Raw genomic sequence first — 14,228 nt, forward strand, 5'->3', positions numbered from 1 at the left:
TAAGTAAAGTCTGAATAAGTTATAACTTTATTCCATAGAATGTAGAAGACTGAGGGGAAGATTTGATAGAAGTGTATAAACTATGAGGGAAGAGGATAGATGCAAGCAGGCTTTTTGCCACTGAGGCTGGATGAGACTACAACTAGAAGTCATGGGTTAAGGGTTAAAGGTGCAATGTTTTAGGGGAACGTGAAGGAAAACTTCCTCACTAAGGGGATGGTGAGTGTGTAGAACTTGCTGCCAGGGCAAGTGCTAGATACAATTTCAATTTCAGCACTTATGGCAAGTTTGGATAGGTACATGGATGGGAGGGTTATGGAGTACTATGCTTTGGATGCAGGTTGATGGGTCCAGGTAATTTAAATGGTTCAGCATGGACTAGATGGAACAAAGGGCCCTTTTCTGTGTACTTTTCTATGACTCTATGACCTCCAGCGATCATCCAGAAGAGTAATGCTTTACAGGGCCAAAAAATAGGAAGATCGAGGTTCTATTCTTCACTACTGTCTACTACCACTGAGTTTATACAATCTCCCCATGACTGTGTGGGTTTCCTCTGGGTGTTCCAGTTACCTCCTACATTCCAAAGACATACTGGTTAGGGTTAGTGAGTTGTGGGCTTGCTATGTTAGTACTGGAAGCATAGCAACACACATGGGCTACCCCCAACACATTCTCAGACTGTCACTGATGCAAATGGTGCATTTCGCTGTATATTTCAATGTACATGTGACAAATAATTCTAATCTTCAATATTTAATCTTTAAGACAGTACTGTCCATTCCAATACTCTGCTGGTAACACTTCACCCTCCAGAAGCTCAAGCAAAACTCTGATGCTCCCATTCTTAACAAAACCTCAGTTGCAATCACTCATCACATCTGTGTATCCTCATCTTTTAAAGACCATGAGGTCATAGTCAGCCCACTGAGTGACTCCAGCATTCCATCATGGCTGAGTTATTATCCCTTTCTCCTGCCTTCTCTCCATAACATCTGACACCCTTACTAATCAAGAACTTACTGGCCTCCACTTTAAGTATACGCAACAACTCGGCCTCCACAGTTATCTGTAGAAATGAATTCCACAGGTTCATCACCCTCTGGCTAAAGAAATTCTCAACTGTTCTAGAGGAACATCCTTGTATTCTGAGGCCATGCCGTCATGTCCTAGACACCCCAAACATCCTCCCCACATCCACTCTTTCTAGGCCTTTGAATATTCGAAAGGTTTCAATGAGATCCCCCCCACCCCATCCCAATTCTTTTAAACTCCAGCAAGTACCATTCCAGAGCCGTCAAACACTCTTCATTTCATTCCCAGGATACTTCTCATAAATCTCCTCTCCAATGTTTACAATACTTCAAGTGTGGTCTGACCAATATCTTATAAAGCCTCAACATTACATCTTTCTTTTATATGTAAAGGGGGTTTCTTTTTTTTCTTTGTTACTGTTGGGAAAGGGTTTCCTTTTGTTAACTAGCAGGAATGCTAATTTACTGATAACGAGAATGGTATTCCTTTGTAAACCAAATGGGGATTAATGTTCTTTCTTCTGAGTCTGTAAGCTTTTGTTGACGGGCTTTTGGGCAGATCGGCGCGAGGGGGTCGAGAGAGAGGACGCAATGCTCTAAGCTGGGCGAGGATCGGACCCCAAAGGGGGGGTCCGAGGCCGGGAGATTCTCCGAGGAGGGGGGTGGGGGGATGAAGCTAGATGTGCTTGGTTGACCACTCGGAGGGTCCTGAGCTGTTTGGAAAGTCGAGGAGTTCGGAGGGTCCTGAGCTGCGAATCGAGGAGTTCGGAGGGGATCGAATGGTGGCCAGAAGACTTCAGTAATTGAGCTCCAACGGCTGTGCACGAAGTGGTTTGGACTTTGATAAGTTTGGGGCCTTTTCTTTAATTTTCTCTTCATATATACTGTATCGTTATTAATCACTTAGTTATAGTAACCTTTATAAATTGTACTCATTTAATCGCATATGGTGTACTGTCTGTTTTTGGGCGAGGCAGGGACATCACACAGCATCCACACCAGCTGATTACCCAGTTTGGCGGGGCCGAAAGCTGCTCCCCCTAGACGAGAACGAGCTGAGCGAGCCTGAGGCGACCCAGGGGGTTACATTGTGGGGTGCTCGTCCGGGATTGATTTCTGTGGAAGCTGTGTGATCACCCTCTTTAAATTGTGTCTGCGGCGAAGAGCTGGTGTGCCTTTGTGGGTGTGTGATTGCTGGTTATCGCTACGTGTGTGTTGGGTGGGGTGGCTGCTGTTGCTAGCCTGGAGGTCGTTGTTCGAGTTCCGACTAGTGCTGATGAAATGGTGGTGGGACCATGGGCTGTCCGTACTGTTTGGAGAGTGAGGAGTGACAGGTTGGGATGTTTCAGCAGTGGTGAGCTCCGCCCGGTTGTTGGAATAACGTCCAGCCCTAAAGGGGCGGAGGCGTGGGCAGAGCGGACCCCTCAGTTGTTGGGTGAGTGGCAGTGCTTGGCTGAGGGAAAGCGACAGGGACGGGTTGAAAGTTTGAGTAGGCGGGCTGGTGACTTTGTTAGAATTGTCAGGCGCAATTACCTCGAAGTGACCGCTGCCAGTTCTGGGAAAGTGTGGGAAAATGCGTGTGGTTCAACTGGAAGTGAAATGCCGCAGCTGGGGGGCTTATCATATCCGTGGCAGGAGATTGGTGGGAAGTTTTTAGGGTATCCCTTTTTGCCTAGGGGGGCAGATAAATTGCTTGTGGTGCCAAGGGGATCTGTCAAGGGGATCAGTTGTTCCGTTGATTCGAGAGGTGTCGGGAAACTTAGAGGAGGCCCAGTGGGGGAACGGCTTGGGGTCTCTGGGGGAGCACGTTCCCAGCAATGTACCAAGGAACTCCCGAAAGGAACAGACTCTATTCCTGAAGGCTTAGAGGGGCCACGCGCACAGGTGTTGTTACGGATGGATGGAAGTCAAGTTAAAGCCATCCTCGGCACCGGGGCGCCGGTTAAGTTGCTGTATAGTTTGTTTTATAACCGTTATTGGAAGCATTTACCCTTGACGACATTGAGAACACTGGAGATTCGGGGTACCACTGCCGGTGATTATCCAGACGACGGTTGTTGGTCAGTGAAAATGGAGTTCTTGGAGGCAAATGTGGAGGAGACTGAGGTTCAGGAATCGTTAATGCTGATGTGTCCGGACCCTGTTGAGACGGGCAGCGTTTCTGTTCTAGAGAGAACCAATACCCTGCTGGTGTGCTTGGGGGCCTGCCCGGAGGAGGCGGGTGAGCGTTGTTTGGAGGCATTGTCGATGCACCCAGAGTTTCGAGCTGCTTGTGTGGACGTGTGTAGCAGCATTGGGCTGATACCAAATTCAAACAAGAGCCAGTGGCGGTACGGCCTGGGGGAAGTATCTGAGGGTGAGACCCTCTTCGTGGACGCTGCGAAATACCACAAGGGAGGGGAGTTGACTGCTGAAGACACCTCGGAGAGAGAGAGGTTGCGGCGACTGGCCCCTAAAGCCGTGGAAGACGTAGGCAGCGTGTGTGTGGATTATATTGCGTTGAAGAGGCGCACTGTCAGTGACCAGAATATGGCCCTGAGGGCCGGAGAGGCGATGGCCTGTCTGAGTGGTGCGAAATGGTTTAAGGTGCTGGATCTGAGGAGTGGATGTTGCCAGATCCCGATGAGTGGGGCCGACAAGGAGAAGATGGCCGTTATAAATTCCCTAGGAGTCTTCGGGTCCGAAAAGATGCCACAGGGCATATCTGGAGCCCTTGCAACCTTCCTGCTGGGCAGGTGGAAGACCATAGGGGATGTGGAGGCGTTTGGAGTTTTGGTGTATGTGGATGATCTCTTGGTGTTTGGATTTGCCTCAGGAGAATATGAAGTGAGGTCATTGCAGGAGCAGCTGAGAACTACCGAGTTAAAGTGTTTTCGGGACACGTGCCAGGGCTGGCGAAGGTCGCAGCTCGTGAGTGACTGTCTCTACGGAATCAAGTTTGAAATGAAGACGGAGAGACTGGAGAAAGTGATCTGGAACCATTCGGAAGACTTACAAGTTGGAGAGAATGAAGAAAGTTGTCTGACTGAGGGTAATAGCAAACTGAGAACCCGGAGAGGGGAGTTTGCGGAGGAGAAGAAATTACAGACGAATCTCAGAAGAGAGAAGCGGAAGCTTGAAGGGAACCTGAAGATGACCATCGACAGTTCAAATGAAGTGCAAAACCTGAAAGTTGATCTGGAAGAAGTCATGAGGAAGAAAAAGCTGGAGAGAAGTGCAGTGAATATTGAACAGGAGGCTGAAGAGACTGCGGGAGCAGTGCAGGCCACGTGTTTCCGTTTGGAGAAGATCAAACAGCAGCTACCGATCACAGGAATGAAGAAGAATACAGATTCGATGGATGATGTGCTGGATGTGTGGTACATGCTGCCTTTTGCTGACTTTCCCTCGATTGAGGAAGAGACCTTTGGCCCTTCTCCCATTGAGTCAGGTGTAGCGGGGAGGGTTAGCTGTGTGCAGTGTGGGGCATGAGTGAGAGGTTGAGCGAGGAGTTGGTAGTGGGCCCAAGGTATCCCCAGTTGTGTCCGAGCCTGAAGGGTTTAAGTGAGGGGGTACGGAGGTCTCAGAAGGGTTAGGGAACTCCCAGATAGTTGGCCTAAGTAGCGCCTGAGGAACAGGGCGTGAGGGTTACTGTGTGGGGAGGAGATGTCACTGTTTGTGCTTGGGTTACGGTGTGTTGGCAGGAAAGGTGGCGAGTTATTTAGTAGTCATGAGGACATGACTTTTATTTGGTGGAGGAAGTGTGTAAAGGGGGTTTCTTTTTTTCTTTGTTACTGTTGGGAAAGGGTTTCCTTTTGTTAACTAGCAGGAATGCTAATTTACTGATAACGAGAATGGTATTCCTTTGTAAACCAAATGGGGATTAATGTTCTTTCTTCTGAGTCTGTAAGCTTTTGTTGACGGGCTTTTGGGCAGATCGGCGCGAGGGGGTCGAGAGAGAGGACGCAATGCTCTAAGCTGGGCGAGGATCGGACCCCAAACGGGGGTCCGAGGCCCAGAGATTCTCCGGGGGGGGGGGGATGAAGCTAAATGTGCTTGGTTGACCACTCGGAGGGTCCTGAGCTGTTTGGAAAGTCGAGGAGTTCAGAGGGTCCTGAGCTGCGAGTCGAGGAGTTCGGAGGGGATCGAATGGTGGCCAGAAGACTTCAGTAATTGAGCTCCAACGGCTGTGCATGAAGTGGTTTGGACTTTGATAAGTTTGGCGCCTTTTCTTTAATTTTCTCTTCATATATACTGTATCGTTATTAATCACTTAGTTATAGTAACCTTTATAAATTGTACTCATTTAATCGCATATGGTGTACTGTCTGTTTTTGGGCGAGGCGGGGACATCACACAGCATCCACACCAGCTGATTACCCAGTTTGGCAGGGCCAAAGGCTGCTCCCCCTAGACGAGAACGAGCTGAGCGAGCCTGAGGCGACCCAGGGGGTTACATATATTCTAGTCCTCCTGAAATGAATGTCAACATTGAATTTGCTTTCCTTACCGCCAACTCAATCTGCAAGTTAACCTATAAGGAATTCTGAACAGCAATGACTCTCAAGCTATGCAACATTTCAATTTTCAGCATTTTCACTGTTTTCAAATGATTCTGTGCCTTGAACGTACTCAATCACTTCATTAGATCTTGACTGACGCAATAACTGCTAATAATCATAACTGCTGCAATAGTTTCAAATCACTTCAAACTGACCAGAGGAAATCTTCAGAAAGTGGTGCCTCAAGGCAGCAGCATCCATCATTAAAGACCTTCATCACCCGCCTTCTTCTCATTACTACCATCAGGGAGGAGATACAGGAGCCTGAAGACCCACATTCATCATTTAAAGAACAGCTTCTTCCCCTCAACCATAAGATTTCTGAACACTCCATGAACACCAGTTCACTATTATACTCTCCTTGCACTTTTTTAAAATATATTTCTTATTGTAACTTATAGCAACAAAAACAGCAAATTGCACATATGTCAGTGATAATTAACCCAATTCCAAGTTCTGGTTCTGCTAGTTAGCCTATACGAGTTCCAAGCATTTCATGTTGGATCTCAGCATCAACAGTTTCTTGAGAAATTCCAAACTTTCATTACCATTTTCACAAAGAGGTGGTTTAGAAAATTATCTCAAAATTCTAAGCTCAGGTAACAATGTTTGGGTGAATTCACTGAATGCATATTAGACAATATAAGGAAAAGCAATAGTGGAAAATCTGGCCCTTTAAACCTGCTCTGATGTTCATCAGGATTGTGCCTTTCCACCTACCTCAAACTCTAATTCCCTTCATATTTCTGTTTTGAATGAACTCCATGATTCAGCCCTTTGAGGTGGAGAACTCACCTTTTGAGTACAAAAATTTCTAGTCTCCAGGATCAGAAAATTGAGGAACCAACATGTGAACAAGCTTGGTTGAGTACTGTGTAGAGAAAGGTTGAATTGAGGGAACAGTGATCATAATATGATGGGTTTTACATAAAAGTTTAAAGTGATTTAATTGAACTTAAATTTGGTGATTTAAATTTGAATAGTGCAAGGTCAAAAGTCAGGAGTTCTCTCTGGCAGACTTGGAACCGACTAAAAGGTATGACATAAATGCTAATATACACACTCAGTGGCCAAGTTATTAGGCACCTCCTGTATGCAACACACACTAAGCGCTAAGGAACTCAACAGGTCAGGCAGCACATTTGGAAAAGAATAAACAGTTGATGTTTCAGACCGAGACCCTTCTTTAGGACTCCCGTACATAATTAACATGTTTATAGTCTTCTGCTGCCATAGCCCATCCACTCCGAGGTTTAATGCATTGTGCATTCAGAAATGTTCTTCTGCACACCACCATTGTAAAACATGTTTTTTTTGAGTTATTCGTGTCTTCCTGTCAGCTTGAACCAGTCTGCCATTCTTCTCCGAACCCTCTCATTAACAAGGCATTTTCACTCACAGAACTGTTCTCACTGGATTTTCTTTTTCACCATTCTCTATAAACTACAGAACTATTGTGCATGAAAATTGTAGGAAACCAGCAGTTTCTGAAATACTCAAACCACCCTGTCTGGCACCAACAATTAAATCTATGGTCGAAGTCACTTAAATCACATTTCTTCCCCATTCTGAACTTTTGTCTGAACAACAGCTAAACCTCTTAACCATGTCTCCTCAAGTTGCTGCCATATAGATTAGCTGATTAGATATTTACATTAAAGACATGTATACAGGTGTACCTAATAGAGTACATACACCCTTATGAGGGAATAAAAACAGAAAATGTGGTCCAGCCAATAAAAATAACATCATTGGAACATAGGACAAGACATCAGATGTCAAAAACATAAGTCTGGTATTTTTCATAATTCAACCGAGGATTGATATGGAATGGTAAAGTAGAATGCATGGCCAGTGGGAATCAAAACAGATAATAATGAATAGATTAATTGAAGTTAATGAGGATCCCTTACAGACTAAATCAGAATAAATTATATTGTGGAATAAAGAACTGGACAGGGAATTAAAGTGAACATTATGTGGCTGTCTACAGAAGAGCTTCTAGAAAAACTGCGGAATTAAAAGAAATAAATGAAGAAATGAATAGGAGGGGACGTCACGTGATGACGTAGGGTCGAGACGTTGGGAATCCAGCTCCCTCGTAAAAAGTAATGAAATAGGGTTTAAATGAAGAAGAATTAATAAATACCTACTAGAAACTATTTATAAGTAACTCAGGATTATTTTTGGATATGGCTCCTAAACCGAAACAGAAGAAAGCTACTACTTTGAAGACTGCGCAAATCGGCGGGGAAAAAGGCCTAACCGTCTTGGCGAAGCCTTGGACTCAAGTTGGATCTCCTCCCGACGAAGTGCATGGCACTTCTGATGATGCAGGACAGGAAGTTGCAGCAATGTCGGCGGTCTCTAAGAAGAAACGGCAAGAACAACGCATGCACGAAGAAACAAGTATGCATGAACAGATATTAACAAGACTACAAATCCCAACTACGGCTGGAAGTGAATCGGAAGTGGAATCAGACTCTTTGGGAAATACAGAGGATGAAGAAGAGGAAAAGAAGGAAGAGATTAAAGGAGACATAAGAGATATCCTGATATATATGATGAATGAATTAAAAGCTACAAGGACAGATATAAGGATGCAGAATACTCTCGATAATGTGGTGGAAAAACAAAAGATGGATAATAAAGTTAAAGAGATGGAAGTAAAAATGGAAGAAAACACTGAAAGAATAGATAAGATAGAAGACAATAATCTTGCCTGGACAATAGAAAGAAAACGGATGTTGGAAAAAATAGATGCGCTTGAAAACTCTAGTAGACGAAATAATATTAAAATTGTTGGTCTTATGGAAGGTACAGAGGGAGAAAATCCAATAAAATTCTTTCAAGAATGGATTCCGAAAATTTGGAAATGAAAGAAGGAAGCCAAGTAATTGAAATTGAAAGAGCACACAGAGCTTTAAGACCAAGACCTCAACAAGATCAAAATCCAAGATCAATTTTGATAAGATGCTTAAGGTATCAAGATAAAGAAATGATCTTGAAGGCAGCTACTCAAGGTGCTAAAAAGAGAAATGGGCCATTGATAATAGAAGGGAAAAGAGTTTTTTTTTAATCCAGACATAAGTTATGATCTTAAGAGGCAGAAGGAATTTAATCCAGTGAAAAAATCTTTATGGGAAAAGGGCTATAAATTTTTATTGAGCTACCCAGCAAAATTGATAATCTTCCTGGATAACAAAGAAAGATGATTTTTCGTTGACTACTGGAAAGCAGAGAAATTTGTACAAGAATTACCTGATGTCCACGAAGAGGAGTAAAGAATTATAGAAATGAAGTGGACTAATGATGAAGACTGAAATAAGGTTGGACTTGATGGACATTTATAAGGAAAACAAAAATAGTTGAGGAGTATTAATTGGGAGTAGAGACATTAATTATTTTCTTTTTTTTCTTCACTAATGTATTTTTTTTTCTTTTTTTTGCAGGGGAGCTGGAAGAGCTCCTGATCGATGGCTGCGAGTTTCACGTGTACAATCATGGCAATTGCCATGACCTGTAAAATGGGGGGGAGGTAATGTTGTGTTCTTTTTATTCGCAACATTAGTGGGGGGGTATTTTCTTTTTTTTATATATTAGTTACCTTTTTTCTATTTTTCTTCTTTTTTGTCTGGATGGTTGGGGAGAGACTCATAGCAACATGGAGAATTTCAAAGAGAATTTATATAAACAAAATTATTTGCCATTATTAAAAAAAATAAAAGAGGATCTTGATAAATGGATGATGTTACCAATAACATTAATAGATAGAGTTAATGCTGTAAAAATGAATATATTTCCTAGATTGCAATATTTATTCCAAACTTTACCAATACAATTACCTCAGAAGTTTTTTCAAGAACTGAATAAATATGTAAGGAAATTTCTTTGGAAAGGAAAGATGTCAAGAATATCATTGGAAAAATTGACATGTAAATTTGACTTAGGAGGGTTACAACTTCCAAATTTTAAGAATTATTATAAAGCAAATCAACTTAGATTTATTGCATCTTTTTTTGATGAAAAAAAAACCAGCATGGATTAGAATAGAAAGAAAGAAGAGAAAGATTGCCTGGATATCGGAGGATCCCCACATGCTCCATGGAGTTCAAAATAATTTTAATATTTATTTTTACTTTCCCCAATTACTTTATAATTTTATCTTCAAAAGACCTATATACTGGGTATATTTAAAGTAGAGGTTGATAGGTTATTGCTTAGTGACGGTGTCAATGATTACGGGGAGAAGGCAGGAGAATGGGATTGAGAGGGATAATAAATCAGTCACAATGGAAGGACAGAGCAGACTCAATGGGCCAAATGGCCTTATCCTACTCCTATGACATGGTATTATAGAATCATAAGTGTCTATTGGACAAGGCTCTGGAAATTGTGGATGCAATGGACGTCCTTTGTCTCCGGTGGATTCTAACTCTCAAGCCTGGAAGGAAGTAAAATATTTAACAAAGGAGGGAGCAAGAAAACTAGCTATCAGTTAGTCTGATATCAGTAGCTAGCAAAATGTCAGGATGTATATTAAGTTTCTAAGTGCCCTAATACCATTTCTTTAATACACATTCTAACATTTTGCTGATATCAGACTAAGTGATAGCTAATTCCTGTTGATGCTGCCCAGTCCTATTGTAAGAAATGGTATGAGGGCACTTGGAAACTTACAATAGGACTTACAATAGGGCAGGGTCAACAGGAATTGCGAAATCAAAATCACACATGTTTGAAGCATGGTAACAACACACCCAGTTAATAGAGTGTTGCTGGACTTTCAGAGGCTTTTAAAGGTTGCTAGGCAAAATTAAATTAGATTACGCAGCAACAGAGGAAACGTACAGGTGTACAGCGAGGACTGGTAAAGGATTGAGAATGGAAAGTAGAAAAACATTGGGTCATTTTCAGGTTGGGGTGCAACAGGGATTTTTGATAATTACTACTAATGGCTAGAATGAGGGGATCATGTGCAATATATCCAGATTTGCTGCAGATACCAAAATAAGTGGTAGTGTGTGTATGAAAAGGATGCAGAGAAGTTTGTACGTAAGGAGTTTGTATGTTCTCCCCATGACTGTGTGAGATTCCTTCAGATTCTCCAGTTTCCTCCCATGTTCCAAAGACGTATGGGCTACAGTTACTGATCTGTGGGCATGCTATGTTGGCATCTGAGACATGGAGACACTTGTGGGCTGGCCCCAGCACAATCCTTGCTGATTCGATTTGACACAAATGACACATGTCACTGTATGTTTTGATGCACGTGTGACAAAGAAAACCAGATCTCTAAAAAGCTTCTTTTTCATCCATGATCTACTCTTCTATCAGATTCCTTCTTCTCCACCCTTTGCCTTTTCTACTTATCACCTCCCAGCTTCTTACTTCATTCTCACTCCCCCACCCACCTGCCTTCACTTATCACCTTCCAGCTTGTCCTCCTTCCATACCCACACTTTCTTACTCTGGCATCTTCCCCATTCCTTTCCAGTCCGAAACGTCAGCTGTTTATTCCTTTCCATTGATGCTGTCTGAGCTGCTGAAATGCCCCAGCATTTTGTGTGTGTTGTTCTGGGGATATGAACAGGCTAAATGAATGTGAAAGGACATGGCAGAGGGAATCTAATGTGGAAAAATGTTAAGGTCATTAACTTTGACAGAGAGAAAAATACTAGGTAGATTCTCTTAAAACATGGGAAGACTGCAAGGTGCTAGTGGGTGTCCTTGTATCTGAATTACAGGTGGCTGACCTTCAGGTACAGCAAGCAAGGAGAAAGGCAAACAAGTACATTGGCTTTTATTGGAGGAGGATTGAAGAACAAGAGCTGAAGTGCCTGGCTCAAGTTAGGGAGGAACATGGTGAGATCACATCTACAACACTGTGTGAAGCTCTACTCTCCTGCTTAAGATTCAACATTGTTTATTGTCAGTACACGAGTATAAAGGAGAATGAAATGAATTTTACCCTGGATCCGATGCAGGTAAAAAATATAATATAAATATATAGAAATATAAAGAAATATAAATAAATATAAAGAAAACATGAAACACAATAAACATATAATCCTATAAAACAATGTACAAGTAACTGTTATGTACATAGAGTGACACTGGGTGTGTGTGTAGTGGTGTTGGGGTGAGTTAATGGATGGAGGAATTGATCAAAGTAAGTTATTATCAAAGTTATGCTACCCCGAGCTTCATCTTCTTGCGGGCATTCACAGTAAATACAAAGAAACACAACAGAATCGAGGAAAAATGTCTGCACACAGGACAGACAAAATGCAAAAGGCTGATGTAATCACGAAAGAAAAGCACACTAACCGCTCCACTTCACCAGGAGCTTGAGATTTACGTCACCAAAGAGTTTTGCATGTTTCTACAGATGTATGGTGGGGAGTATTTGCATCACAGCCTGCTATGGCAGCTCCAGTGCACAAGAGCACATAAGGGTAGAAGACTCAGCCAGTTCTATTAAGAATACAACCCTCCAAACCATCAAGGATATCTTCAAGAGATAGTGCCTCAAGAAGGCAGCATCTATTATTAAAGACCCTCACCTTCCGGAACATGAACATTGGATCAGCAACTTTGCTGATGATACAAAGGTTGGAGGTGTAGTGCACAGTGAGGAAGGTTTTCAAAGCTTGCAGAGAAATTTGAACCAGCTGGAAAAATGGCAGATGGAGTTTAATACAAACAAGTATGAGGTATTGCACATTGGAAGGACAAACCAAGGTAGAACATACAAGGTAAATGGTGGGGCACTGAGGAGTGCAGTAGAACAGAGGGATTTGGGAATACAGATACAAAATTCCCTAAAAGTGGCATCACAGGTAGGTAGGTTCATAAAGACAGCTTTTGGTATATTGATCTTTATAAATCAAAGTATGGAGTATAAGAGTTGGAATGTTATGGTGAGGTTGTATAAGACATTGATGAGGCTGAATTTGAAGTATTGTGTGCAGTTTTGGTCACCAAATTACAGGAAGGATATTAATAAGGTTGAAAGAGTGCAGAGAAGGTTTACAAGGATATCGCCGGGACTTGAAAAACTGAGTTACAGAGAAAGATTGAATAGGTTAGGACTTTATTCCCTGGAGCATAGAAGAATGAGCGGAGATTTGATAGAGGTATATAAAGTTATGATGGGTATAGATAGAATGAATACAAGCAGGCTTTTTCCACTGAGGCTAGGGGAGAAAAAAAAACAGAGGACATGGGTTAAAGGTGAAGGGGGAAAAGTTTAAAGGGAACATTGGGGGAGGCTTCTTCATACAGAGAGTGGTGAGTGTGGAATGAGCTGCCAGATGAAGTGGTAAATGCGGGCTCACTTTTAACATTTAAGAAAAACTTGGGGCAGATACATGGATGAGAGGTGTATGGAGGGATATGGTCCAGGTGCAGGTCAGTGGGACTAAGCAGCAAAATGATTCGGCACAGCCAAGAAGGGCCAAAAGGCCTGTTTCTGCACTGTAATGTTCTATGGTTCTATGTCTACTTCACGTTACTGACGAACCCCCACTTAACGAATTAGGAACAGCTTCTTCCCCGTCATTAGATTTCTGAACAGTCCATGAATTCACGCACCTTACCTCAATTTTTTTGCACTATTTATTTATTTAGTCGTTCATAATATAATGTTATGCCCTTGCACTGTACTGCTGAACAAAGTTTACGTCATCTAACTCGGTGATAATAAACCTGATTCTGGATCGGGGGTAACAGAGTGAATGGTGCTGGAGTGGATCAGCATTATACACCTGTATCTGTCCCCACCTCCCACTAGTTGACATAGGGCAGACACACAGTTTAAGTGTCAATTATTTAAACCATTTTTTTTATATTATTTAGCGATACAGAGCGAGACAGGCTCTTCCGGCCCAACGAGGCGCACCGTCCATCAACCCACAGATTTAACACCTATTTTAACCGGTTAACAGACCTGTGTGGTGACTCCAGAATTACGAACACCGGGTCTTTGTTGCCCGGATCGGACATTTACCCCCTTCCCTTCTAAAACCACGGGTGCTACACTCTCACAGGGCCATTAATCCAGATTCACTGGCTGCTTTCGGTCACCGCTGATTTGGTTTTGGAGGAGATGGGGTAATCTGCGAGAGGAAGGGCCGGGCCCGCCGTGGGGGAGGGGAACTGAGTTCACCTGCTTCGGCTTTGCAGCGTCACCAGCCGCCGCTCACGGGCCCCGAGCGCACCGATCAGGGCCCGCCCATGCAGCGCAGGCCGCGACCTCCCACCCTCCCCCCCACCGCCACCCTCTACTCGCCACAGCTACACGGCCTGTCAGTTTATCCGAAGGCAACGAAGCACTCCATCGCAACTCCCCGCTCACCTCACCAGGTCCACTTCATTGCCGTCCAAGCAGGATGTAACCGACCAGTCCTCCGGCCGAGGGCGGCGCTGCCGCGGGACCGGGAAAACTTCGATCGGTCCTCCGGCCAAGGGTGGCGCTGCAGTGGGAAGGCTTCGGGTGGTCCTTTTGCCGCAAGGTGGCGATATACGAGGTAATGAAATTTGGCTGCGGGAGTGAGGGTTCCTTCTGTCACGTGATAGTGGTCCTTGCCAATGGAAATAGGCGATTGGAAATACGCCAGGTGTGATATTCCAAGAGAGAAAGAAATATTTT

At 43.4% G+C, this 14,228-nt stretch overlaps 1 protein-coding gene across 2 annotated transcripts in view; it reads right to left on the reverse strand.

The window, feature by feature from the left end:
• LOC132392874 (islet cell autoantigen 1-like protein) overlaps nucleotides 1–14,028 on the reverse strand; it is a 145,754-nt gene extending 131,726 nt beyond the window's left edge. Inside the window, exon 1 of one of the 2 annotated variants that reach the window (XM_059967381.1) lies at nucleotides 13,935–14,028. The gene's annotated coding sequence lies outside the window, so the exon portion shown is untranslated. Of the gene's footprint in view, nucleotides 1–6,370; nucleotides 6,421–13,934 lie in introns of those variants that run through there. The other variant, XM_059967382.1, reaches the window with a different exon arrangement.
• Between the last annotated feature and the right edge of the window lie 200 nt (nucleotides 14,029–14,228).

Source organism: Hypanus sabinus, chromosome 4 (genome assembly GCF_030144855.1).
Source record: "Hypanus sabinus isolate sHypSab1 chromosome 4, sHypSab1.hap1, whole genome shotgun sequence".
Taxonomy (NCBI): Eukaryota; Metazoa; Chordata; class Chondrichthyes; order Myliobatiformes; family Dasyatidae; genus Hypanus; species Hypanus sabinus.